The sequence below is a fragment of the Ambystoma mexicanum genome, chromosome 1q (genome assembly GCF_040938575.1).
Source record: "Ambystoma mexicanum isolate Mex_15411 chromosome 1q, UKY_AmexF1_1, whole genome shotgun sequence".
In the NCBI taxonomy this organism is placed as follows: Eukaryota; Metazoa; Chordata; class Amphibia; order Caudata; family Ambystomatidae; genus Ambystoma; species Ambystoma mexicanum.
Window position 1 is genome coordinate 301,843,600 of NC_090922.1, and position 27,709 is coordinate 301,871,308.

Consider the following 27,709-nt stretch of genomic DNA (forward strand, 5'->3'; position numbering starts at 1 on the left):
TGAAGATCATGCCCGGTTTGGCACTTAAGAACATCCTGTGGTACACGTTCTCGTCCATGAAAACACGTACACGTACAAGGATGCCCCCTTGTACTCTTGTTCCCCTTGTAATCAAGGAGGCCGGCCTCGTGAAATCCTAACAAAAGGGTTGCTTTTTTCATTTGATGTAGGCTGGCACTTATCAAGGGAAATAACAACCTTATCAATTAATTGCAAGTCTTTATAGGTCATCCCAGCTGATCCCCCATGTTTTTGTGGGGCCTTATACTGGGCTCCGACACAAGAGTAAAATAAAGAGTAAAATAAAGAGAGGAGATGTTGGCACCCTCCTCAAATCACAGCTCCGATGCGCCTCACTTGTTTACATCTAAAGAATGCATGGGTGCTTACACATTTTATTCACAAGATGATTGTGTTGAACAATGACTTCTGTGGTGTGGTGGTTTTATTTGTGGTGTGGCCCCTTCAACTCAAATATATTGCCCGTTTAAGAGCATGCGTCATGACCTTGGCATGACACAAGTTAATAAAGGAGTGTCAGTGAGCACGTGCAGCAGTGCCCTGGTCTAAAAGGATGACTTTAGAGACCATCGATCTACACTAGAAGTAATTCCCACATCATCAGATGTTATCACACTGTTAAAGTCATCAGCAAATGTCTCAGAATGGTGGGTGATGATTAGGGGATGAGCTTAGGATGACTTAATGAATATGCTAATATCATCCCTATTTTAGAAAACGCTTTGTTCCTGATGCTTTTAGGATGACTTGCTAATCACTTAAAGAGATTGCACATTTGTCCCTGATGATTTGGGGATGACCTGCTGATTACTTCAAGAGCATTGCCATGAAACATGGTTGTTCTTGATGATGACTTACTGATTACATCAGAGTTTGTAGGATGACATGCGGACCAATACAGATGGTCATTCCGTTTTTGCTTAGTTGCACTTGCGCTGAATGACCCCCCACTGTGGCAAGGGTAAAGCTTGAGACTATGTTGGGCCAAAGTGGAAGTCAGAGGCCTAAACATAGCATGCACCCCCTGGGTGAGAATCCTTTGCCATCCCAGTCAAGAACAGGAACCCAGCACTCTCACAATCAATACATTTCCATGCTGACTGCACCAATATATGCCAGTATTCACATGTACTCCTTCACACAGTATTCGTGTTTGCTTTGCACATAGTCCAATAATCAACAACAATAACCAAAAGGACCTCCAGGATTTAAAAAAACAAAAGCAAAACACATATGATCCAACAAAGAAAGAAGCAATGAGCAAATTGAACCACTAAGTCCCATCAACCGAGGTCTCAACTACACACAACCTACCAAATACAAGCAACAACAAACCACAAACAGCAAAGACTAAACCCGAAAGACAAGGAAAAACACCAATCGAAAGAGGACGCCCTCTCAAAGAAACACAACCCATACATCATGCCTCGCCACAAGAAGGACAAAGAAGCCAGAACAGACAACAGAAATAATAAGAAAACCCAAACCACTTGGGAAGGCACCGCCCAGCATGATCCCACAACCCCAAAAAACTCAAACAACTGAGATGGCCCAAGGAGACATACAAATAACAGAGCAAAGACAGACTACATTGCTTGCTACCTCTCCACATACGGCAACATGGTAAACAAAAACAGCACAGCAATAACACCTTCTTACAACCCCAACATTGCAACAAAACTAGCGGACAGGGCTGCCACGCTATCAACCAACCATGACAACCTAGTCATACAGGGAGATTTCAACATATGGTTCGAAAAAGAAAATGCGTACACAGCAAACTCACTCTGCACACTCCTGGACACCTTGCAGTTCAAGCAAATAGTAAATGGATCCAACCACGATGTCGGACACACCCTAGCTGCAATTTTCTGTAGGGAAGAACTATCTTGCATTAGCGCCACCTACACTAATGGTGTGGAGTGACCACTACTGGATACCATTTTACATCACACCCTAAACCCGCCTAATGGCCAGGAAGGAAATACGCCACAGCCAGCAAGAAAAGAAACTGCAAGAACTTGGACCTAGAGGGCCTAACAAACCTAGATGCAGCTGTCCCAAGCGAAAGAGATCCCAATGATGGAAACATAGATACAACAGAAGACACATTGGATCACCAAGGCCCTTGACCAATAAGCACCAGATAAAACATTCAAAGCAACACCAAAAAGAGCTGGCAGCAAAATGGTTCACAGAAGAGTTGAAAAAACTCCAAAGAAACGACCGCGAAATGGAAACAATATGGAGAGAACAAAACACCAGACAAGACAAAATAAAATACCAAAGACAACTCAAATTGTACAAAGCAACAGTCCACAAAACAAAACAAAAAAACTCTACTACGCCACAATCGGCAAACAATTCACAGAAAGAACTCTTCAAAATTCAAGATTAGAAAAACTCTTCCTGCAAAAATTCCCTCACCCCTACACAAACACTGTGACAAAATCACCAACCACCTGAGAGCATAAATAGACACAATAAAGGAGACCATCAACATAGCTGGGGCAAATATAACCACTGGACCACAGACGAAACACAAATTACAGCAAAACTCATCTGCCCAGAACCAATCACAAAGGAAACTTTTCGCCACGCTGATTAAGAACACCAACCTTGCAGGATTTGCAAGGGACCCCTTCCCCCCAGACGTCTTCAAAGGAATCCTCAACCACAGAACCCCAGCGACACGCTTCCGGAACCTAATTAATCTATCACTCCAATGAGGAATAGTACCGTCCTCCTTGAAATCAGCATACATGAAATCACTGATTAAAAAAAAGGTCTGAAAGCGCAGAAGACGCAACCAACTACAGACCGATATCCAACCTGCCCTACAGAGCGAAGATCCTGGAGAACCACGCCTACAAAATACACCTTAAACACTTTGAAACAAATGGAATACTCGACCAATCACAAGTTGGCTTCAGACCGATGAGAGGAACAAAAACAGCACTTCTATCAATATGGGACGACCTGAAAATAAATGCAGACGACACCCAATCGGCCCTCCTTCTATTGGACATTTCAGCGGCTTTTGACACAATCAGCCACGCAACACTAATAAAAACATTGATGGAATGTGCCATGCAGGAATCCGTCCTATTACCTTATTCATAACAAACCGAACCGAAAGAACCTACCTAACACCGTTCACCTCAAACACCAAAATATATTCTGCGGAGTCCCACAGGGTTCCAGCCTCTTCCCCTATACGTTTCAACATCTACATGTGCCCACTGATGAAAATCATTAGATTACACAGACTTACCCCCTACAACTATGTAGACAACAACTGATTGTGAAAACAAACAGAACACAGGAACAAAATAACAACTCTCAACAACTGCCTCACAGACATATACAACTGGATGACAACGAACAACCTCAAACTAAACCCGTCAAAAACGGAAATAATGCTCTCATCCGCAGGGTTCGATGGAGGGAACTCACAATTGGACTGGCCAATTGGCATGCGAACGCAACCAGAGACTACAAATGTAGTAAACAACCTAGGAATACTCACGGACAACAGATTATCACAGGAAATTGAAACAGTCTTTGGCTGATTCCGGCACTCCTCACTTTGTCAGATTAGAGTAATTGCAAATTGGCGGAACAAAGGTCTATCACACTCAGACTGTAAAGGGAAATGAATCTACACAACTGTCCTTTTAGTCCTTGTAGTGTTTCGCGCCCTGCTATAAGCAAGACTATTTTGAATGCAACCTTTATTTCAATAATAACACATTGAATTGAATGAAACTCATAAAGAAACGTAATTTTTGGTTCAATGAAAGAATGTACAAAATTGCTTAAAATCTACAATATAATCAAATACGAATTTTAGGAAAAGCCAAATTCTGTGATACAACAGTTTCTGTTCTGAATGCAATCTACAATTTAACAAACCTTTTTTCCTGTTTGGAATAAAACAAAGGCTAAGACAACAGAGAAATTATTTTGATTAAAGTTGAAAAGGATTTTTGAAACCACTATATAAATTATTTTTTCTCAGTAAATAGTCTTGCTTATAGCAAAGTGCGAAACACTACAAGGTCTAAAAGGACAGCTGTGTGGATTATCACAGGAACAGCAAGTCAACGCAATCGCCAAAACATGCTTCTTCCTACTACAACTACTCAGAGGATTACTCACTACCTCTCCTTCTCCCACAGAACCCTCACAATCATATCCCTGATACTCACAAGAATTACCTACGCAACAGCCTCTACCTAGGAATGCCAGAAAGACTCACCAAGAAACCCCAAAAGGTGTAAAATACAGCAGCCAGGATCCTACTAAGACAAAAACAGAAGAGACCACTCCATCACTGAAAAATCCACACTGGTTACCAGTAAAAAAGTGCATCAAATTCAAAGCACTCTACATCGCCCACAAAGCTTTGCACAGACAAGGCGCGAAATTCCTCCAAGACAAGATTAGCCAGTATCACTCAAGAAGGGAACCAAGATCCAGCAATGACCTACAAATAGAAGCAAAACACCACAAAAAAACGGAATTATGCGGAACAGCGTTCTCCCATCTAATTGCTAACACCTGGAACAACATGCCCAAAGTAAATAGAACCACAGAAGACCACATCACCTTCAGGAAACTGCTAAAAACCTGGCTATTCAGCAGACAAATGAGAACCTAGAAAGGACACCAGCAACAACAACACCGCAGACAAACAAGTAGAGAGGAGACGAGAGGGGCCAAAGAAACACAAACAAGAACCTGGCTAGATAACGTCAAGCAGCATCCAAAGGGCCGCCCCAGAGAGAGACTACAACAAACTGACTAACTTTACTAACCCTCTTCCCTTCCTGCTCCTCCTCATACATAACTGACGCCTCTACACCATATCTTGGACTAGCCACACTCAAACATACAGAGAACCATTACTATGCCAACTTCCAGATTGAACCACCCACATAGCCCAATACCATCTAAAATGCAACAACACACCAAGATGCCGGACTACCTTACAGCTAAAACCACTTGTGAATCTGAATCCCTTATGGACACTATCTAACCACTGCACACGACCAGCCCATCATAACCACACAACAATAACACCAACACAAAACACTACCACACACCGAGGCATGGAATCTTACCCATATGGTTACAATGCGGGAGGCCACTCACAAGTGACAACATGCAAAACACTCACAGGTGCCAGTTCCTCCTGGTTCTGATACTATCCTCTCACCCTTTTCCCCACTAACCTCCACCCCACTTATTTGCAAAGCCCTGCAAGCGCCTGTAGACTGCCGTTGGTTGGTAGCTGTGCAGTACAAATCAACTTAACATAATGCCAGTAATGATACTATAAGAAAACATGCCCACCATGGCTCTGCCACACACACCAGTTTGCTTCGCCTTTAAAAATGTCTTGTCACAACAAGAAAACAGGTCCAAACTGGCTGCACAACGCAGGCAAGTCTAGATGAGTATTAATGCTTATCATGTTTGCTTTACCCTTGATACCAAGTGCAAAAAGCCACGCCACAGTAAGAAATGGCTTAACTGGCTGCTACAAATGGCAGTCTAGACACACACTCATGTTTGCCTAGTCATTGAATCCCAGTAAAACAAAATCTCATGCCACAGCAAAGAATGGCTACACTGGGTGCCCCAAAATGCCAGTGCCAGTTAAGCCACATAAAAGCACATATCCTTTCTAAAACAAAACAAAAAAAGCATTTTGTACTGGCATCTATGATGGATACCCATTAAAAAGTGCATCATGATTCAGATTCCAAGATGGCCGCAGAAGGCAGAGCTGCGTGATCGTGGCGCTCTCACCCTTGGGGCCAAAAACAATAAAGATAGAAGAGCCTTCCCCATGTGGGGATTTATCAATGTAGGCTGCGGTGATGGAGTGCCACAGCCCAGATTGCTGGGGGACTTCGGCAGAGGCGGGTATGCGGCCTTCGTCTCTGCGGTGTCTGAGGTGTGGGGGCACTGCACCAGCAGCCGGTGCAGGCCAAGCTGGGAGAGACACTCGCAGACCGCGAGCAAGAAAAACCACTCGGGGAGAACCAGGGTGGCTGAGGATCCAGTGCGGCTGCGAGGCGGAAAGCAGCCGCTGTCGGACAGTGGAGGAGCCCGTCAGAAAGGAGCTGTCTACAATAATGGAAGCTCACCAGGGCTGGATTCGTGGAGTGGGGGCTCCCCTGCTGGCAAGCACCAGCGGGAAGATCGAGGCGGGACAGAGCCGCCCCTGCGCCAGAGAAGCAGCATCTCATCAGAGATATTAGGAGGATCCGAAGGGGCCATACCTGTAGCCCACTGCTGAGAGCTGCACAGCAGAGAAGAGCACCCCAGAGTGGCCAAGAGGTCCGGGAGGGGCCGCACAGCGAAGGTCAAGAGGCAGAAAGGCGGCGACCCTGAAGGGCTCGACTCCCCCTCTTGGGGAAGAACCATCACAGATCAGAGTGCGCCCTGGCCCAAGGAAAGGGTGCAAACAGGCAGAGGCTGGCCAGTGTAGGCAGTGATCAGCAGGCAGTGATCGTCAGCTTTGAGCAGAGTGACAGTGAGGAGTGGGGGAGCGCAGCGGGAGGGCCCCTGCCCAAGCTTTGAAGCCAGCACTTTGCAGAGAAGACCAGGGGAGGCCCTGTGGTGTTTTAGCCGGGGCCTGGAGGCCCATTTGAGGTACATTTTGGAGCTGCATATAGTGCCTCAGCGAGACAAGGTAGCAAGAGGCACACCACGCATAGGAGACAGTGACCGGTTGGGCCCTGGCCTCCCCGGCCCAATCCTGAGGACGAATAGAGGGCTAAAGAGTCAATCTACATCCGTGGTGGGCACTGAAGAATAAGAGAGAGTCTACTTGGTCAGGCTCAGGGCAGAGTGATCCAAGGGCAGAGCACCAAGGCCAGGAGGACGGTAATTTGAAACCCAAGGAGAAGGACAGTGGCTCACCTGCACACAGTTAGAGGGGAGTTCCAACCTCCCCACACAGTCGAGGTCGAACCCACAAAGCGGCAGAGGGAGGAGGATCCTACACCCTGAAAAAATGTCCAGAAGCGGTCCAAAGGATGCAAAACAATTTCAGGGAGAAGAGGAGGGGGCAGGGCTCCTCCCCCACCCTCAATCAGACCTGCCTACGCACTATGTCAAAAAACAAGGGCAAGGACATGCAAGTGGCCCCGAAGTCTGAAGAAATCACAGGAGGGCAATCTCCAGAGACTCTGGCTCAGAGACAGTGAGGTACCGGCTGGGGGAGATCAGGGGCCCAGGGCAGGAGAGGATTTGTGGGCGCTAGAAGGCACTGCAAAAGATCAAGTGGTCACCCAGGAGGTCCTTCGCCAAAGCTTTCAGGATTTTGGGGACAAGATAGCAAACACCATTCAGTCGCAGTTGAGCATGATGCAAGCAGAACTTTCCCAATCGTTGCAAGAGGCGAAGGGGGGCATAATGAAACTAGAGGAGTGGACCAATGCAGCGGTATGCGCCATACAAGAGGTCGCAGGGGACACAAGGAAGATCGATGAGCTGGTAGAGCAATTACAAGGGTTGGGCAGAACCTCGAGACCCAGAGCCAAAAACACTCGAGTAGATCTTTTTTATTGTTATTGTTATTTAGCTGGCTTGTAGCTTCTAAGAAAGAAACTTTCATAGACGTAAAACCATACAGAACAAAATCAATCTAAAATACATATACAGTAAAATTTGACATGATAACATTTACAAATCTAAAAAAGAGAACATCAAAGGATTCTTAAAAGAAAATTTGATTAAGAAAACTGATATTCTAAACTTAAGTGATAGCCCAAAAAAAACCCCACCACTGCTATTATTTCTGGCATTACATGCCCACTGAAATATCTGTTCCAAACCTCGGTTTCATCTGAGATATTTTTATTAGCACATAGACCGTTGAGTTACTTATCGGACAGCATTCAGTGAGGGACATTCCATTAATAAATGTCTTGATGTTTCTATTGGCCGCCCTCACAAAACCTGCATTTGGCGTCTTCTATTTCAATCATTTTGTATCTGAGCCGAGTTTCCCTGGTATACAAAAGATTCCACCGAAATATACAGAATTAATTCCTTACTGACCTAGATAGATAGACTAATAATAATGGTGCCTTAACAACAGGTTTCTTGTGATCTGTACTCTAATGAGCAAGAGATGGCAATAAGTGTAGTAGGTCGATCGTTTGAGCCCAATCCCAAAGTTTCAACCAATGTTTAGTGTGTTGAGGTCTATTTATTAGTTCTTCACGTGAAGAGCCTATCAACAAAAGAAAATCCTTGCATTCTTTCTGGAACTTAATGGGCCAGGTGTGCTCGAGAACTTATAAAATAAAGTGCCTTGCTGAGGCGTTGGCGGACAAGGACCTATGCAAGATGGTTCAGCAAGTGTTTGCAGACCTGCTGGAGGTGGAAGACTGGTCGGGGATAGAGCAGGACCGCATACACAGAGTGTGGCCAAAGAGGGGAGCGTCAGGGGCCAGACCCAGAGATGCAGTGGTGGCCTTACACGAGTATGAGCAGAAAGAGAAGTGCTGGCAGCTGCCAGGAGGGCCGGATCAATCAGCTATAATGGCTTGGAACTTCAGCTATTCCAGGACCTAGCCCAGACCATCCTGGTGAAGCGTAGGGTGATGGGCTCGGTGTTGTGTGCCCTAATGCGAGTGGACATATGCTATAAATGACCCTTTCAGTTTGACTAATGTTCGAATGGAAAGGGAAACAGCATCGGGTCATCACCTGCGAGGAAGTTGCGAGGGTACTGAAGATTGAGGACGAAGGGTCACCAAGGCAAGAACAAAGACCAGCGAGAGAACCGCTCAAGAGGTAAATGTGAGAGTGGACAACATTTTTCGACAAAGGGCTAAAATAAACAGGGCCTAAGGGGCCCAGCATAACCCCTCCGCCCCCCAACGAGGGGGCAGGAGTGGAAGGTGCCCACACGCCCATCAACACAGGAGTGCCACGCTGAGGGAAAAGGGGCGTACAGGAAGGAATGCTGTAGTCTGCCTGGGGGAGGTAGTTAGGGGAAAGGTACCAGGGGATATGGGTGGTACAGGATGTCTTGGTTAATCTACATGGGTCTGGGGGGGGTGGGGGACATGCACATGTTTACTCTGAGTTTTTACAAGGGCTCAATTCCAGAGAAGATGGGTCGGGGGAAGCTAGAGGCTGGTTGAGCCCACCCAGATGGTGGTGGGAGGGTGAAGGGGGCTCGGCGGGTAGATCCTAATGGCAGTAACTCATTAGTGCGAGCCGCACGGTAAAACGACCATGGGAAAGAGGGAAGTGCTACGGGTGACTGCCCTAAATGTCAGAGGGCTTAATTCCCTGGTTAAGAGAAGGAAGGTGGAACAGTTCTTGGGGCGGGGGGGTGGGGAGGGTTTCCCTGGAATTGCAGCCCTACATGAGATGCACGTTCGTAGGCGAGACAGGCAGAAGCTGAAAATCAAGGGGTACCGCCACCTGTTCCAATCCAACGCCCCTGGGAAGACAGGGAGGTGGTGTTAATCGCCATTTGGTACATCCCAGGCTTCCAGGTCATAGCTACAGAGGGGGATACAGAGGGTAGGTATCTGGTGGTCTCTTTCCAATGGGAAAGGGGGATCATATATAGTGGCAGCAATCTATGCCCCCAATACGGGGCAAGATGGGTTCTTGTAGGCGACATTGACCAAATTGGAGACTTTTGCAAAAGGGCAGATAACATTGGTAGATGACTAATCTGGCCTGGGATCCAAGAGAAGACAGGAGAGCAAGGGTGTTCCACAACCAGGTGGAGCCATCTACCTGCTTGAACAAATACATGGCCCAACTGGCATTGGTAGATGGCTGGAGGGAACTTAGGGGGGCTACACAATTTATTCCCACGTTCATAGAACCGTCTCAAGGATAGATTACTCCTGGATTTTGAGGTCACTATTGGGTAGGGTCATGGGGCTAGAGTGAGGAGTGATCTCCCTGTCAGACCATGCACCCATGACAATTACCTTAAATATGGGACAGACCGAACCAGGCCTATGGCGGTGGAGAAGTTCCCTAGCCACAGCCTTAAGGATGGAGTCCAATGCGAGGACATAAAGAATAATAGCTTGGATTACTTTGCATTTAACGCAACAGAGGGTGTATGGGACCAGGTGGTGTGGGACGCGTTTAAGACTACATTGAGGGGGGAGCTCATTGAGATGAAGTGCCAGAGGGACAAACAACTTGGTCTCTTACAGGAGGAATTGGAAGCTAAACAAATAATGGCTCAAATGGCAAATAACGCTGGGAGTACGCTGCAAAGGGAATATCCCCTGATTAGCGGCCAATTAGATGTTTTGCCAACTAGAGCTGCAGAGCATTAATTTCTCTACCTCCAACAGAGGAATTATGTCAAAGCCAATAAGGCATATCGCCTGTCAGCGAGGTTAATTAGAAAAAAAGAAGCATCAAGGACAATCTTTAAAATAAAGGTAGGGAGGCAAGAAAGCACTGCTCTGCCCGACATAATTTCGGTCTTCACAGAATATTATTCATCCCTGTACACATCAGATTCCCCTGAGGAGGGAGCCCAAATGGAATACCTGTCCCAGTGCCCTCTCCCTTAGATCAATCAAGAACGGGAAGGACTAGAGGGAGACATTACTCCCAAAGTAATAAGGGTGGCTATAGCTGCCTTGCTATCAAGAAAAGCTCTGGGCCCCGGCGGCTTTCCAGCGTGCTTCTACAAAACCTTTAGAGAGGCACTGATACTGCGCTTAGTCCAGCTCTTCAAAACTTTTGGTGGGGTCTTTTAGATTTGGGGAGGGGTAGGGTGTATCACCCTGACAATGGAAGAAGCCAAGGTTGTGCTGCTCCCAAAGCTGGGTATGGATGTCACTATGTGGTTCGTACCGGCCAATTGCCCTTATTAATCCAGACACAAAGATCTACACCAAGGTTATGGCGTCACGCCTGGATATGCTCATCCCCAAACTGACTGATCCCGACCAGTCAGGATTTATTAGGCATAGGCACACCTCGGATAACATTCGGCGGGTCTGTCATCTGATTGAAAAAGTAAATAAATCTAGAACCCCTGCACTCATACTAGCGTTCGATGCTGAGAAGGCATTCAAACAGGTCGAATGGCCATTCCTCTTCCATACCATGGAGGTTATGGGATTCGGTTCTAAATTCCTTTCAATGGTAAGAACTAACTACCAAACTCCCTCCTTGCGCTTGGCAATCAACAAGCAACTTTCCCAGAGGATCCCGGCCTCACGAGGCAATAAGCAGGGCTACCCGCTCTCCCCACACATACGCGCCATCCACCTGGAGCCGCTCTTGGCCAGCATTACGGTCTCCCCAGATATTAGGGAGATTCCCTTTGAGGGTGAGGAGCATAGAGTTTAAGCATTTGCCGATGACATGCTCCTCTTGATCACAGGACCAGAAACCTAATTTCCACGGATCTCATAGGAACTTCTTCTCTTTGGGAAGGTGGCAGGGTTAAAAATAAATGCGCACAAGACAGAGTTATTCAACATGACCGCCCCCCTCAGAAAAGGTTCAGGGAATAGTACCCTATAGATGAGCAGAAACTGGCATTAGATATTGGGGGTCCAGATTACGGGTTCTCTGGGTGCTCTTTACTGTGCTAACTACTCGCCTATAGGGGTAAAGCTGCACAGGCTGCTGGCAGAATGGGTACCCTTATCAATATCCTGGATGGGGAAGATAAATACCCTTAAAATGGGGATGTTGCCAAGAATTCTGTACTATTTCAAGGCTCTGCCAGAGGGGGTTCCCCAAGGTTTCTTCAGGACCATCCAAAAACATGTGGGGTCATTTATTTGGAAGAGAATCAGGGTAGCTATGCAGATGCTAATGTCTCCCGGAAGAAATGGAGGGCTGTGAGTGCCAAACTTCTGCCGCCATTTCCTTGCGGCTCAAATCAGAGTCAGCCGGGATTGGTTATGGGGCGATCGTGGGAAGGTCTTGTGTCGAATGGACAAAACGCAGTGGGCTCGCCGCTGGACGGGGTGTTGTGGCGACCCAAGGGGGATAGATCTGCAAACATGTACCGTAGCAGGATAGGGGCCCTACTGGGGGACTCATGGTATGAGCTGGTGTGGAGGGTGAACTTGACCACCTTCCCCTCGCCGCAGACGTCGCCTTTTAGGAACCTCCAGTTCACACTGAGTATGGAAAGGGGTGCCTTCAATCGGTGGAGGCGGCAGGGTGCCCCAAACTACGTGGCATGTTCTCGGGTAACGATAGACATGGGTACAGGCCTTTGGTAGGAGCATTATATGGGATTAGAGCAGAAGGGGCAAGGAGCCAGGTATGGCACTATACGGAGCAGTGGGAATTGCAATGGGGCAGCCGCTGGAGGGGGACTTTGGATTCAGTTATGGGCAGATTTCCACCAAGCTCACACAGGCTATGCAGATTCAGGAGATGTGGGTTATAATAATGGTCCAATGGTATCTCACCCCAGAAAAACGACAATTTCCAACCAACTGCGTCAGCGTGCTGCTGGAGGGGCTGTGGGGAACTGGGATTGGGGAAGCATATTTGGTTGGAATGGCCAGTCATACAGCCTTATTGGCACATGACCTGTGCAGCAATGAATAGTATTTTTGGGAGTCAGATGCCAGACAATACAAGGATGACCATTTTGGGAATGGACGGGGCTCTGGAAAATCTACCCTCGAAAGCTCAAAGAAGGACATGCATCATCCTGATAGTGGTGGCAATGCTTGTGGTGGCACACAAATAGAAACAAAAAGCTGCCCCCACAGAACACAAATGGGTTTAGTAAAATCTGGAACTTTGTGACACTGGAGTGGGAGACCTATTCGATTCGGGGGATCACCAAAGGTTTCTCCCAGACTGGAACATTGTCCGGTATCACCTGCAGCGGGACTTGCGGGCCGCATGGTTCTCGGGGAAAATGAGATTGCTGGGGCTGGTGCGAGTACTCGTTCCACTTGGGCAGGGCGCCTTCACAGGAAGCTGGGAGGAGATGTGGCTTAAGTTTCTAGGGGAGACGAGGACTATGGGGGGGGTTCTCAAACAGTGCAAGGGCCCATACAATGGCTGACGAGAGAAGTGGCTACTCACTGCAACTTGGGACCGGGAGCCATCTGCATAGTTTATGGACTTGGGGGCGGGGGGTGTGAACAGGAATGGATGCATTGTTGGTTACATGTGTTGGGATCAAGGGGGCAAGAGGGGAGAAGGTGGGGCGGGAAGGAGTTACATGTGTTCTTACTGTTGAAAATGGCAATAAAATATATATCTTTAAGGGCATTGTTACTGTGCTGCCCTCACCAGCCAAAATTAGCTCCCTGTCCCAGCACGAAAACACCCACACACAGTATTTGACTCAACATTCACTCGCTTATTCACACACAGCATTCACTTACTCATTGCATGAGGATCATAAGTGACCTACCCATACATTTCATATCCCCCTGCACCAAGTGCTTTGAAGTTCACCACCTTTTTGCCGCGAATGAGCATCCCATCAGTTGCACCAAACACGTTTTGAAAATCGTGGCATAATGGTTTATCCCTACTGATCACTTCTTTACGCTGTATGTTCATTTCGGAGAGTGTGGTTCGAGGTGTCAGAGGTGAATTAGGAATGGGAAAAGACACACGAGAAGGAAAGGGTGCATGGGGTTGTTACTGTTTCTGCAGTCATTAACCCCAGATTTGCTCATGAGCAGGTATTATGTTAAATGCCATTAGCTCCAGACCAGATACTGTGACTGGAATTGTGAGCCCCAGAGTACGTGCTGAGCAGGGCAGGTATTGTGTCTGCAGTTATAAGCCCCAGGGCAAATAATCTGTCATATGTAATGGATTAACAGGTACTGTGTCTGGAATCGTTATACCAGATCCGGTACTGTGTCTGTAATTATTTGCCCCATTGCAGGTATTGATGTAGCTGATGAGCAGGTACGACGTACTGCATCCGAAGTCATTAGCTCCAGAGCAGGTATTGTGTCTGCACTCAATCGCTCCAGCCAGAGGACGTGATAGGCCTTTACCATTAGCGCTAGACAAGGTAGGGTCTGCCGATATTAATCGGGGTGTTGTTTCTGTGTCTGTAGCCATTAGATCTAGAACAGACACTGGGACTGCGGTTATTATCCACAAGAGGGTCATTAGACCCAGAGAAGAAAGTACCAGATCTGCAGCCATTAGCCCTGGGGAATCATTACTTTCAGAGTATGCACTGGAACTGGAGACAATACACGTTGTTGGGGACCGGTGGCGGTCACGCGGCCAGCATCATTGGTGCTGGGGAGCCTAGCACCATGCTGGTTAGCCAGAGTCACCCGAACTTATGGAGGTGGTGAAGGGCAGGGCCCTAGTTGAGAGGCTGTGGGGCACAGCCTGGGTGCCGGGCACCCTTGGATGCCTGGAGCATCCAGAATGGTCACACAGCATGGGGCCTGCAGGCAGGACCGTGATCACACGATGTAGGCCTACGGGTCCACAATGAGAGATGGACACAGATGTTGCATGGTTGGAGTCTGCAGCCATTCTGCTGCACGTGCCTGCAGGGGCTCCTTTTATTAGCGTGAGCCAAGGGGCAATACACGTGGGAGGGACACATCCCCTTAAAGGGGCAATACACATGGGAGGGTCATACATAACACACGTCTGCAATAATTAACCTGCACAGGTATTATATATGCTCGAGCAGGGTCTGCAAGGCAGTTACTGCATCTGCGAGCATTGCACAGCCTGGACTGTACCGTAAATGAGCTTCAGAGCAGCTACTGTGTCTACGATACCAACAACAGGCTGCCCAGTGTACTTTCAAAACCAAAGGTTTAGAAAGTCACATACTTCCAATGTTTAATGTCAACATGAGATGAGTAGAATACAACGCATTACAGCTACAGCGTGCATTTCCAGAGGTTGCAAAAGGGCTCCTCTTCCCAATATAACAACAAAGGGGTGAGAACGTCTAAGTTAACGGATCCTAAAAGTAATGCATATATAACATTCCCTTCTCGAACAGGATCGCATGCACACACCTGATGCTGCCTGGAATCAGGAGATGAGCGTTTCGTAAAGGGTCCTTATAGTGCTTTCATTATCAATCACACATTTAAAGTTCCAATGAGACCCGATAGCATTGTGTGTTTGTTTAAAGATTTGCCGACACTTTCTAAAATGCCTTTTCGCCGTTTTACGTGTGTTACGTATTTCTGTTAAGTCTTGACGTTTTCACGTAGGACGTCTACGTGCTTAGGAAGAGAATCACGGAGGAAGGAGTGCTCTATGCTGTGGATGGGCAGGTATTTATTTTTTATAGTGCATTTGTAACAAGGCGTTTATACATCTCCGAAGTGTTAAGCGCCAGGTATATTTAAATGCCTATGGGTTTGTTTTTCCTGTTTTAATTTTGGTTGTAGCAACAGCGGATCTCTGTGTGTCTTCTTGGCTGGTAAGTTATTACCCCCTTGCCCAGCCCCATGTCATCCCATTTTTACCACAGGCGCATGCGTGTTTCTTTTTTTTTTTTTTTTTGCACAAGCCATACTTGCCAACATTCTGTGACCAAAAAGATGTAGGATTTTTTTTAAGTTTCAAAAATAATAATTTCCCATAACAATGACATCACAGGAAAATACAAAACATATTTTTGGCACGATTGAAGCATTCTAAAGTACACAACCCATCAAACAACACAACATGGAAAGATGTTGAAATTTAAAAAATGTATAATTCTGAATTTAACACAAAATTCACTTACCTTACTTCACAGAAGGTAATCACACAGAGCTAGTAGTCAAAGTTTGCCACTGCTCTTTATGGCAGCCCAGGCAGTACATAATTATTGCAAGTTGAACACTAAATGAAATGGCGACTGATAACTCCCTCAGTCTGATAGGCAGATGCTGTGTGATGGTGTTATGCTCTGCCACTTGCCTTCACTGGTCGTTCATCTGAGGGTTGTCCCGGCAAGAATGCAGGACAGAATCAAGTAGCTGTCAGGTCAGTGGATTGGTCTGAGCCAAATCACAGTAATCCCCTACAGTCCAAGCAGTAGGATCTCCCTGAAATCTGTAGGCGGTAGGAATGCTTAAAAAGTAGTAGCCTACTGCCTAATCTGTAGGGTTGGCAAGTATGACAAGCTCATGCGGACTTGGAAGCCTCAGGGACTACCGAGCCCTCCTGCGCTGGGGGTGATATGTGCCGCTACCGGAGTGGGGGACAAGTGCAGCGGCTTTATCCTTTGCAGGTGCCTCCCTATGGAGCAGCATCCCAGCCTCTCTCCGTCGTTAGCCGGACCTCCTTAAATTCCGGAAACTCCAAGATTTTCCTCTTCGCCTCCTCCTTCTCTCTCCCCCTCACCTGCTAAACACCTCTTTCTGTTCTCTCTCCTCTACTTCTGCTCAGTTTCGTTGCCTGGTGTACCTTCAGAGCCTCACAGGTCCCAGGCTTTCCTCGCCAGTCTTCTGCACTTGCCCCCGGGCCTTGCACTTGGCACAGCACTACTGCACTTGTGACCCATGAGAGAGGTATCTTTCTGCACTTAACCCATGTTCTGACGGGACTGGGGGGCACACTTGTCCCTACTGCCCCCCCCCACGCACTTCCTTTTCTGTTCACCTGCATAATCTGAATGTACCATGCCTAGTAAGATTGTTTGTCTTCCCCTCCCGTGCATGGTTGCGCTTTGAAACACTTGTGTATAAGCGGATGTAAGCACGCGTTGCTGGTGTTGTATGATATCCAGCTCCCCCCACGGCAGATTGCTGGGGCCAGCAATCTGCCGTCAGGGACCAGATATTGTACAACACCGGCCCCCTGCTTTGGCTGCCCCTCTGCCTCGTCACCCCTCTGGTACATGGGACGGCTCTGGTTGGGTCAGAGATCCAGCATCGGATGTCTGCCCGGTTCTTGGGACCTGGCTGCCTCAGCCATGATCAGGCTTTACCAAGCCCCCAGCTTTGCAGAGGGTAACTGGGGGCTCAGTGACCTAATCTTCGCGGTGCTTCTTTCCCTGGCTGTCACTCATGCGTTTCCTGGCTCTATTTGCTCAAACCCTTTTGTTTTCTTCTGTCCTGAAAGGGACACCATGGGCATCGATGGGCGATGAACATCACTTTTGGGGGGGGGGGATCACTGTTGAAAGCAGGCCTTCTACATGCTAGACATATTTGTTCAAATGTGCATTTTCCACGTTCGTAGGAAAACTCAAAAACGCTGCTGAAACTTAAATTTACTAGTTTTCTTTTTTTTTTTTTTTGTCAGTGCACCACACCAATACTCTGTCTCTGTAATTTATGTTTTATCACAGGTTATATTCATAAAGATGTTCTGTTTATCAAACTGGTTAATCACAAATAAATGCTTCCATTGTGCTGACAGCAGTTATTAGGAAATTAAACTTGGTTCATGGGGGCCAACTTTTGGTTTTCACTACAGAGTCAGAAAAACCCCAACCCATTGCCCAGCCAAACCCATTCTTGGCCAAATACATTTTATAGCACATACTTTTTTTTTTTATAAGTTATCGCAAAAAGTTATTTGACAAGTTTTGCATATATTTTATTGTTTTGGTTAAATTCAACCTTAAATACATTAAAAGAAACAACAATATATCTTCTATTTTGCATATGTAACGTCTCAGCAACGGTGTGCCTACCTGCTGAGTTACCGCGGTAGCCATCTACTATAGAGCGAGTCTATGCATCCCTTGATGTACTAAAATCACTGCATTACCAACAGTTCTTTGGTAGCACCGCTGCAATAGAAGTGATTTTAAGTGGAATTCATGACCTTCCTGCTTTGGGTGCCAGACCTTCGCCTGCATGGGGCACCATATGTTGCAGAGAAGCCAGGGACCCACTTGTCTGGCATGACTGGACTTCTCAACTATTGTAGGCAGGGAATAGAAACGGTTAAATATAACAAGCTGATGCTCTTTCTCTTGCTCTCAGTCTCTGTGACTGAGTATGAGTCCCGTTTTCAGGTATGTGCTCCGATTGCTCTCTGTTCTCTCTGCCAGCTGAGGTGGACTGGCCTATAGGGAACTTTGGAGATTTCCCAGTAGGAGCCTGCACCCTAGGTCCCTTTTTTGTACGGGGGAGGATGTGCGCTGACTGGCAGAGTGTAGTGCTCGAATATTGGTACAGTCAGTCTGGTAGTTTTTATTGTTCTTTTTGCAGGAACACAAATTGGCTATATAATCCCATCTAGAACAGCAAGTCCCCAGCAGCAGTGGCACCATAAAAAATCCTGACATTTGTAATGGGACTTTTGCTGTGGGTGATGGTGGGACAATTTTAAAGGTATAGTTAGGAGTCATAGTCAGGGATTTCAAAACTATTTTGGAGGCTGTTCCTTTCTCATGCTCAGTTTGGGGCGGTACTAAAAGCGTCTCATGTGGGAGTTGCATATACAGTGCACTGTCTGTTCTCTCCTGGCTTCCCAGCGTTAGGTTCTGCTTACTAGCTGATGCCTAACACCCAAGAGCTGGTTTTAACCGCTGCTCATCTAATCTTAATTTTGAAGTCTCAGGTAGTCCCATGTATTCTTGAGTAACTATTTGTGTTCATTGCTAAGCACCTGTGTCCCAGCAAGAAAAATCCAGTGAAGCATTTGACACAGGCAGGTAAGGATTTCTTTTCCCTATGTACCATTGGTTGAGTAGAAGTGCTGAAGGTTTATATTGGCCCTGTGGAATGTGCATCCAGGTGTGGTTTTCACCACCAATCTGTAACCTAGTCCAGGACCACACTTCAAAAAAGAAATTCAAGCTAGAACTTAACGATCTGAAAAGGGAGTCGTGCATCAATGTGGTGTGTGTGTGTGTGTGTGTGTGTTTATTATTATTATTATTTTTTAATCCAACCGGTATTTGTGACTCCACAAGCTGTTCACATGGTTCGTTTTAAATCATTGCATGTGGTGTTTGCCATTTTAAATCTTTTGAGGCATGTTTAATTTTTGAAAACTTGAAATGGTTTTTAAAAATTAACGTGACATACACTAAAGTAGGGGTTTGCAATGTTTTCCGATTCAGGCTCCTTTTTTAGATGGCTTGTTGGTACTAAATGAAAAGATCTTTTTCACTGTACCTATGGGGGTTGGGGGCAAAGGTTGATTTAGAAAAACCACTCTGTGACCGCACAGAGCGGTCTTTCTAAATCAAACTTATCATACTTGTCAAACCCCTGCCGCACACGAGTGTTCGCAGGGGCTGACGGGTGCTGTGAGCCCCAGCGGAGTCGTCGTAGGAGGCAGAGGTGAGTTTTGGACTGTATGTGGGTATGTGTGGGGTAGGATGCGTGTGTTGATGCAAGATTGGGGGGATTGGGTGTTGTTTTGCTTTTGCTTGGCTATGTGAGGAGAACACTTACACTTATGGTTCCCCGGCCCCTGCCAAAACAAATTACTCTGGTAGGCCTAAACGATAAGAATGGCTTGTTATAGGCACTTTATTCACAAGAGATGTGTGTTTATATATATATATATATATATATATATATATATATATATATATATATATATATATATATATATATATATATAGTTGCTAAACTCGTAGGAAGAGCACTTTCTCAGCGACTTATAACTTTGCTCCCCCTGGCCGAATCCTCACCAAACTTTGCAGAAAAAGTATATGGGCGACTGTGAATTTTTTTCACCAAGTTGGGTGAGGTTTGGTGCGGGGGGCCAAGTTATAGTGTGGGTCCCAAAGACTGAATGGGAAAAAAGTTGGCGCACTGCTGCAGGTCAAACACCTGGATGCCTATTCACCAGATGTGCGCCAGGAGCGGGGGCTTGGCCCAGAAAGCGTGCTTTTATGTGTTCGGTGGAATCGGACCAGTAAATTTTTGGGGAAAACACTGAAATGTACGTCCCAAAAAGTTAGTGATATCTGGGTCCGCTGCGCGGACCCATTTACCTGTTCACTAGGTTGTTCACTAGGTGTACAGACGTGTCATTGGATCACGGTGTGGTGTCGAAGAAGTTTGGATGCGGGCGGTGGTTGGCTGGAGGGAAGCGTGCTGTGCGTCAATCTTTTTTGGGAAAGCCGTCATGGTGTATCGGAGGACAGTGCAGCAAAATGTACTGTACCCATTGTGTTGGCAGCAATAAGGGAGGGAATTGCTGGGGGAGTGAAAAGTGGTTTATATGTGGCACATGTATGCTAGTATTTTCTGTGGTGATTGGACGCAGCTGTCATAACGATCCCTTATCTTCTGGCACAACCTGTTTGCGGCGAACTCTTTTGGTGGTGAGTGGTGGCAGACCCTGTGTATATAGGGAGTGAATTGCAAATGACATAGGTTGGGTGGGAGTGCTGGTGGCGGTGCGCTGCGGATGGAATGCGATAGTTGGTCACATGGAGGCATGCATGGGTGACTGAAGGTGCAGTGGGTCTGTGGAAGGATTACGCTATTAGGTGCATGGCCGAAGCCCGTAGGCTGTGGGGAAGGACCGAGGAGCGTAGGGCTGCAATATAGACACTGCACAAAGGCATGTTTGAGTCTGCATCCGGTAAAGGGTGGTGCTTGCATAGTGCAGATTGGTTGTAGTAGCGTTAGTGCTGCAAACTGAATGTGGGTAGGTTGGCAGTGACACTACTTTCTGAATGGGAGTGGGTACGCCTGTAATATGTGAAAGAAAGTGTATAGGGGTGCAGGACAGAGTGTTTGTTTTCTTTCCACATTGTGTTAACTGTTGCAATTTGCTGCTGCATAGCTACATGGTGGTGCGCAGGTTGGGTAGGACTGCTGGTGGCAGTGGTGTGTATGTCGATGGCCGTAGGTGATGAAATGCATGGTGGCATTACGTTGCTGTAGGTGTGTTCCAGGCCTATGCTGTGTGCAGAATTGTTAAAATAGGCCAAGTGTTGTGAACATGTTGTGCTTAGTGACACAATACTTTGTGAATGGCTGTGGGTAGAGGTGGTGGAGGATGTGGTATGTTTGTGCATTCTGGTAAGTGCGACCTGGGTTTGTTGTCACGACCCTCACCCAAAACCCCCTCTGGCAAACCCATTGGCCAGGTGGAGTCAGGACTCGGGCCTCTAGAGCCTGGCATCCTCTTCAAAAACCCTCATGGGGCCAGTCCTGGCGCCTATGGCGCCGGGCTCAAAAACCTCAATGTGCTTGGGAACTACTTTATTGTAAATAATCAGCCAACATGGAGGCATCCACATAGCTTGGTTCCTATGAACCAAGCTATGCGGTCTAGTGTTTTGGGTGTGGTAGCCTAGGGACTACTTTACCTGGACTATTTTGTTGGGGCTATTAAACCACACCCGAGCAAGACAACATGCTTTGTGTTACTTTGCAGCTTGCAACGTGACGCTCACCGTGTCCAGCTATTTCCTCGAACCTCGGAGAAGCAGAACCTGCAAGGAGGCAAAAGGAACATCATTAGCAGCAGCATCTTACCTGCAGTCTTCATCTTTAAACACTCGCAGCTATTGAGGACAGCTTCCTCGAATCTGCACGCCTCCCGGACAGAACGACCTGAAAGAGGAAGATGGAGGCAACATTAAAGAAAGCAGTAGAGACATTTACAAATTACGAACTGCTCAAAAGGCTTACCTGGCTGGTCGCCTCTCGGCTGGCACCACTCCGGACATTCCACTCGTGCTGAAGAACACTGCGACTTACAAGGAAGGAAAGCACGAGTTAGCAAAGGCAAGACTTCGCAGCGCTGCGCATAGCGCTTACTTACCGCATCACAGCATTCTTAATGCGCTATCATTTACCAGCGGGGGCTCAACCAAGCCAGTTCGCCGCTCTGAAGCTCCGCATACCTAAGAGAGACATTTTAAACCAAGAAAGGCAAGCAGGATAGCAACAAACTAAAAAAACAGCAATAAGACCTACCTGAACAATATCAAACGGGCCGGCGTCGGTGAAGTAACTGGACCGCACTCGCCCATGAAAGACAACGTGCCCCTGCAAAGAAGGCAGGACGGAGAGCACGCCTAATTCTACCACAAGGTGAGGAGAGGGCGCCAGAGGGACTGAAATCATACGGGGTGGAGGGAGGATACTTACCCCAGTCCGTCAGTCTTGAACACCGTCCTCCTGTATTCTCGGGCAGAACCTTCCCCGCAGACCACATCAGGGCAAAGCTGAGAAGCATACCAGCGAGTAACCCGGCTGGGTGGCGTCCCTGTGTGTTTTATGGTGTAGGGGAGTTGGGGTGAAGTTCTGCTACATACGTGTGGCACGTGTGTGCAAAATGGTAGCTGCCCACATGGCCATTATGTTAACTGTTGCCATTTGTTGCTGCGTAGTGCCATAGTGGTGTACAGGTTGGGTAGGGGTGTTGGTGGCAGTGATGTCTTTGTGGATTGTCGCAGTTGCTGATCTGGAGACATGCATGGTGGCATTACATTGCCGTGAGTATGTTCAAGGCCTAAACTATTGATGCATGGGCGAAGGCCGTAGGCCATGCATTCAAGAGCATAGGCCTTGAGGACACGCAGGGCAGTAATGCATTTTTCAGTGTGCATGAGTTAGAGGGTGGTGACATGTAAGGGATGTGTGTGGAGCACATTTAAGCCGTTATAGGCCACTGTTGCAAACAGATTGTGGGTAGGTTGGCAGTTGCACAATACTTTGTGAATGGTGGTGGGTACGCCCATAGTATGTGATTGAACGTGCACAGGGATGCAGGTGAGAGTGCCTTGTTTGTACATCATGGTAACTGTTGCAATTTGTTACTGCATACCTCCATGGCGGTGCCCTGTGGTTGGAGATGCTGTGTGGTGTTGGAAAGAATTCTCATAAATATGCTAATTTCCCTTACCTTTTGAGACCCCCAGCAACTTAGCTGGATTTTTAGGACTTTCATTTTTACCTGGAAAGAGTGTGAGGAAGTAAGGGAGGTGCCCGAAACTCCCTGTGCTTAGTCTCCTAGGAGACCTGAATGCACTTTGGCATGATTGGCTGGCTGACTGTCCGCCAAGGACAGCCAACCTGCTGGGTGAGTGCCAGCTAGGCTGGAATGAATGGGAGAAAACTGTTTAAAAGGCAGGTCTATGGGACTTGGAAGGCAGTCGACCACTGGAACGAAAGAACTGAAGACGAGCTGAAGGAAGACGACTGCTGCAACTCCTGGACCGTTGGTTTGCCCTGTGAAGCCCTGCTGCAGGTCCGAATAGCCTTCAGAGCATTTAGAGCCATTTTTTCTTGTCCTTCTGTATACTGCCAGTTTTCTTTGCCGCAATTGCGAAGCTTTAGAGTACATTGCCAATGTATGCCTCTACGTTTTGTACCCCTCCTCCTTCAATAAGCCTCAGATGAAGAGCCAGGTTTGGCTCGACACACGTGTCAGGCTGACCATTCTACATTAATAAATAAACTTTTGTATTTTTCAAAAAATGTACATCTTTGGCTCAGTGTGTCTTGGCATTTCCTTGTCTGTATCCAATTAACATGGGATTGGATTGGCAGACCACCCACACCCCCTAGACACCCGCTGCCTTCTTGCTAACCAAAAGGTAATGTACAAGCGCTGTGGATATTGACTTTTACTGCCAATTGTTACGTGTGTGTGTGTATAGAAGCAATGCAGAGGTTTTGTATGTGATTGGTGCATGCCTGTTTTGAAATGTGACAGCACCCAATTTTGGGAGTGCTCCTAAAAGTGACCGTGCAAAGGGAAGTATTGTCAGAGCTTTACTGAACCGTGGCCCTCACTGTAGATGGGTGGAGGGGTATGGGGGGAGGCACGTGCACATCCTCCCATTATGGGTAGGGTGGAAATGGAATAATGGAATAGTGGGAAATAGGCAATTAGGAGTTTAGGGCGTGGTTCATAGGAAGGGGCGGTACCATTTCGTCACACTGCTGTGTCGTGAGGGTGGTCGACATGGAGAGACGCATAGTGCTTATTGTCGGTGATACCTTTGTGCGTCATCTGCACAGGTTTTGCGTTCAAAGAGGCGTTGCTGGTAATTCGGGGTTGGAAGGAGTGGACGCTTTCTGGGCCTGTCCGGGTGACTGCAGTTTTGGCGGGATGGTTCGCCTTTGCAGATATGTGGTGTCCGTCACGAACGTGGACTGTGTCGTGGTGCACTATGGAAGTGCACATTTGGTTTACATGTTGTGCGGACGATACTGATCTACTGATGAGGTTTCTGACCTCAGTGATGCATATTTTTCCTACTGCCAAGGTGGTTTTCTCATGCATAACTCCAAGAGCAGTGTGGGTCCATGACGGTGTAATTTGTCCCCAGCCAGTGGTCGGAAGATGTGTTATCAACAGAATTATGCGTCAGTTTATGCAAACTGATGGCATGTTCTCCACCCACTATGAGATCATGAGGTCGCAAAATATGCAGTGGTTCCGTAGAAATGGCATTCATTTGAGCGCCATTATTTATTTATTTTATTTACTTACTTATTTGTATAGCCAGTGCTCCAGATAAGATTTTGAGGTCGGAGTATTTTACGCATGATTTTTCAAATTAGAGAGTAAATGCAATTTCAAGAGAGTAAAAATTAGTTTTCTCCTCTGCAAGAGAGTAAAACTTATCCAACACATACACCCAATTCATACGTAAAATCAGACCCATAGACCAAAAGCGTTGTAGATCAAAGTTGTCTGGCTTATGCAGAGCCCTTCACTCCACATGCAAACGGCACATCCCGTCTGAGCACATAGTAACGGCACATCACTCCACTTGATAATGGCACATATCCTCCCTGAACATGCTAGCTATGCATCCCCTATTGACACATACTAATGAGTACGCAACGTACTCTGTGCACATGGTAAAGGGCAATCTCATTTCAGTATTTTCAGAGATGTGCTGTTAGCATTTGAAGAGCAAATTTGTGTCATTTGCATGCGTAAATTACACCTTTACACCGTGCGCATGCTAACAGCACATCTCTATGCATATGCTAATGGCAGACATTGTTTTCACATATTGATAGAACACTTTGTTTAGCAAGCCTGATATTTGCACACGTTGACAGGACATATCTCTACCCATAGTGACCTCAAATCTCTTCTCATGCTATTGGCACATCTCTTCTCGTCTCCTAATGGTGCATCTTCTCTGCGCACATACAAGTGGGACAACTCTCTGTATATGCGTGCTAATTGCCCGCATGTGCACAGAGGAGATGTGCATGCTAATGACATGCCTTCTCCGCACATGCTAAGGGGACATATCCTCTCTACACATGCTAACTGCACATCCCATCCCTGCACGTACTAACTGCACATCCTGTGCAACGACGGGATGTGCAGTTAGCATGTGCAAAATCCACATCCTGTCTATCCACATGATAACGGCACATCTCGGCTCTACATGCTAATTGCCCTTCTGTTCCATGGCACGTGCAAATGACACATCTTTACTAAGTACGTACTATGGGGACATTTCTTCTCTGTGAGTGCCAACGTAGCCTCTCCTCTGCCTATGATACAACAGCACATCTCCTCTCTGCCAGTCTTAATGGCAGGGCTCCCTTCTGCACAGGCTAAAACGTTGCATCCAAAGAAATGGTGGAAAGCTACTGGGCAGGAGGACGGCCTGCACTTCCCAAGTTCCAATTACGTGACGCAGCATTGATGGGTGTGGCGCAGAGGGAAGACCGCAGGAGTCGCTTCTTTCTTACAAGAAATGCAATAATGAAGAATGCCCGTTCACACAAGTTACTATCAGTGCTGGAAATGGACAAAATGTACCCGTTTTTTTTTTTTTTTTTTCTCCCTTTTTTTTTTTTCCCCTTTCCTTATTCAGCCTGACTCGAACATGTCCTCGCCAGCCCCCACCACAATGCCCAACAGTGCTCCCCTGGCATTCTGCTCTGTTTTGCTGTAATAAATCAAGTACCATTCGAAATGGGATAATAACCGTTACCACAGTGCATAAAAGCTGAAGGAATTTTGCTAAAAGCGCTATAAAAGAACACATACTCCCTTTCGACCTGTTATTGGCATAGCCTCCGTACACATGCAGCAGCACCTCTCTGCACATGCTAACAGCATCTCTTTTCTGCAAGCGCCAGTCGCACATGGCCTCCCTGCATGTTCTATTGGCAAATATATTCAGTTCAGGGTAATGGAACCGTTCATCCCTGCATGGGGTAACGGCCCATCCCTCTTGGTATAGCCCAAAAGCAAGCGCACGTCTTACTACAGCAAGGATAACTTTATACATTATACATTACAGAGCAGGTTTGCAACAGGCAGCAAGTAAAGGAATAATTGCAGATGTTTTGGCTCCCGTCCCTTTATTTCAGCACTTTTGAGGGGAGAGGTGGCTTGAGAGAGTAAGCCGACCTACCCGACCTCTCTAGCATGCAGGGGCACAACAAAACCTACATTTCGGGGGGCAGGAGGGGGGAATTAAGTCGTGATGGGAGGGGCCACTTCAGAAAATAGGCAGGGCAAACTTGGAGGCTCTGCCCCCACTGTTCTACCCACCTCCTCCCATGGTCTGGTGTGGGGAACAATGTTATGGAGAATTCTCTTATAAGGCTAATTTCCCAAACCTAGTGAGTCCCCCAGCAGCTTTGCTGGATTTTTGGGGTTTGTTTTTTTTCTCCTGCTAAGAGTGAGACTCTTTTCCTCCCACTCTAAGACATGATTTGAGGTGTACTTTTGACTTTGTGTGCTTTTGGGCTATGGGGTCTTTTACTCCATAGGGTATCATCTGTTTTTAGTGTGTGTGTGTTACACAGTACCCTCAGTGCAGGAACACAGGGGTGTCATAGTGACCACCAAGCATAGGCTCCATACCCTGGGACTGACTACTGTCTCCCAGGGCATGTAAAGTCACCATTGACTTTACTAGTCTTAAATTGTGAACAGAACCAGTACAAACCATCATATTGTGGAAGTACTGGTAGGGCTAATTCGATTAACCCTGGGTCTGTTTTTTCAAGGGGGCACTGTGCAGTTCCCCCCCCCCCCTCCCCCTCTTGTCGAGTTTCTGGCTGGTGGCAGTGGTTGCCACGCGAAATATTCTTTCGGAATATTCTCTATGGGATTTTCCCATTGGTTTTAAACGCACCACTATCAATCAACGGTGGGGTCTTTTTGCCAGAACTCTGTTCCAAAATGGCGTTTGTGTCCGTCTCTGTGATCAAGGTCGAGCCCTTTGTTCCACTATATTGGCGGCCTTCTCCACAGAAGCCCTCCAAGTGGTGCCACTCTGTCTGGGTTCCACAGGAAGGGTGGAGGGGGGAATTGGCACCCTGGACTGCATTGCCTTAGCAACCGAGGTCGCACTCTACTCTGATTGGCCCAGTGGTGAGCCGCCCGGCTCACCACTTAGCATGTGTGAGTGACAGCTAGGCTGTTGAATGGGGTTTTTCTGCATAAAATCAGGGCCTTTGGGACTGGAACTTCAGAAGTCGCCACCAGACCTAAGAATCTGAAGAGGGAAGAAGCTGAGCCATCTGCAACGACGACACCACCGGTGAAGCCCTGCTGCAACGGAACTCGCCACTTTCCCAACGACAAGAGAAGATCTTCTGCTGGACGAGTCTTCTCCCCCTGAGCTGGTGGGATCAACCAGTTCACCCTTTTTCGCTTCCAAAGATGTCTCTTGGTCGAATCGCCCGTGCCAAGCACCCCAGCGGCTGGATAGCCAAGTTTCACCACTTTGACCGTGAATAAAAGGACCGCACCTTTTAATCGGAAACTCCGCAGCTGGTTTCATCCCTGTGCAGTGCAACGACTCCACGTTTCCTCC

At 47.2% G+C, this 27,709-nt stretch overlaps 2 protein-coding genes across 7 annotated transcripts in view; one reads left to right on the forward strand and one right to left on the reverse strand.

Moving 5' to 3' along the window:
• The window catches only part of LOC138527575 (zinc finger protein 773-like), a 285,026-nt gene extending 269,918 nt beyond the window's left edge, over positions 1-15,108 (reverse strand). For 2 of the 5 annotated variants that reach the window (XM_069638895.1, XM_069638850.1), the window contains exon 1: positions 15,042-15,108. The gene's annotated coding sequence lies outside the window, so the exon portion shown is untranslated. The remainder of the gene's footprint in view (positions 1-15,041) is intronic. The other 3 variants (XM_069638858.1, XM_069638867.1, XM_069638875.1) reach the window with 2 other exon arrangements.
• Positions 15,109-15,186: 78 nt separating this feature from the next.
• Positions 15,187-27,709, forward strand: part of LOC138527604 (zinc finger protein 773-like) — a 282,571-nt gene continuing 270,048 nt past the window's right edge. The window contains exon 1 of one of the 2 annotated variants that reach the window (XM_069638907.1): positions 15,187-15,305. The gene's annotated coding sequence lies outside the window, so the exon portion shown is untranslated. The remainder of the gene's footprint in view (positions 15,306-27,709) is intronic. The other variant, XM_069638918.1, reaches the window with a different exon arrangement.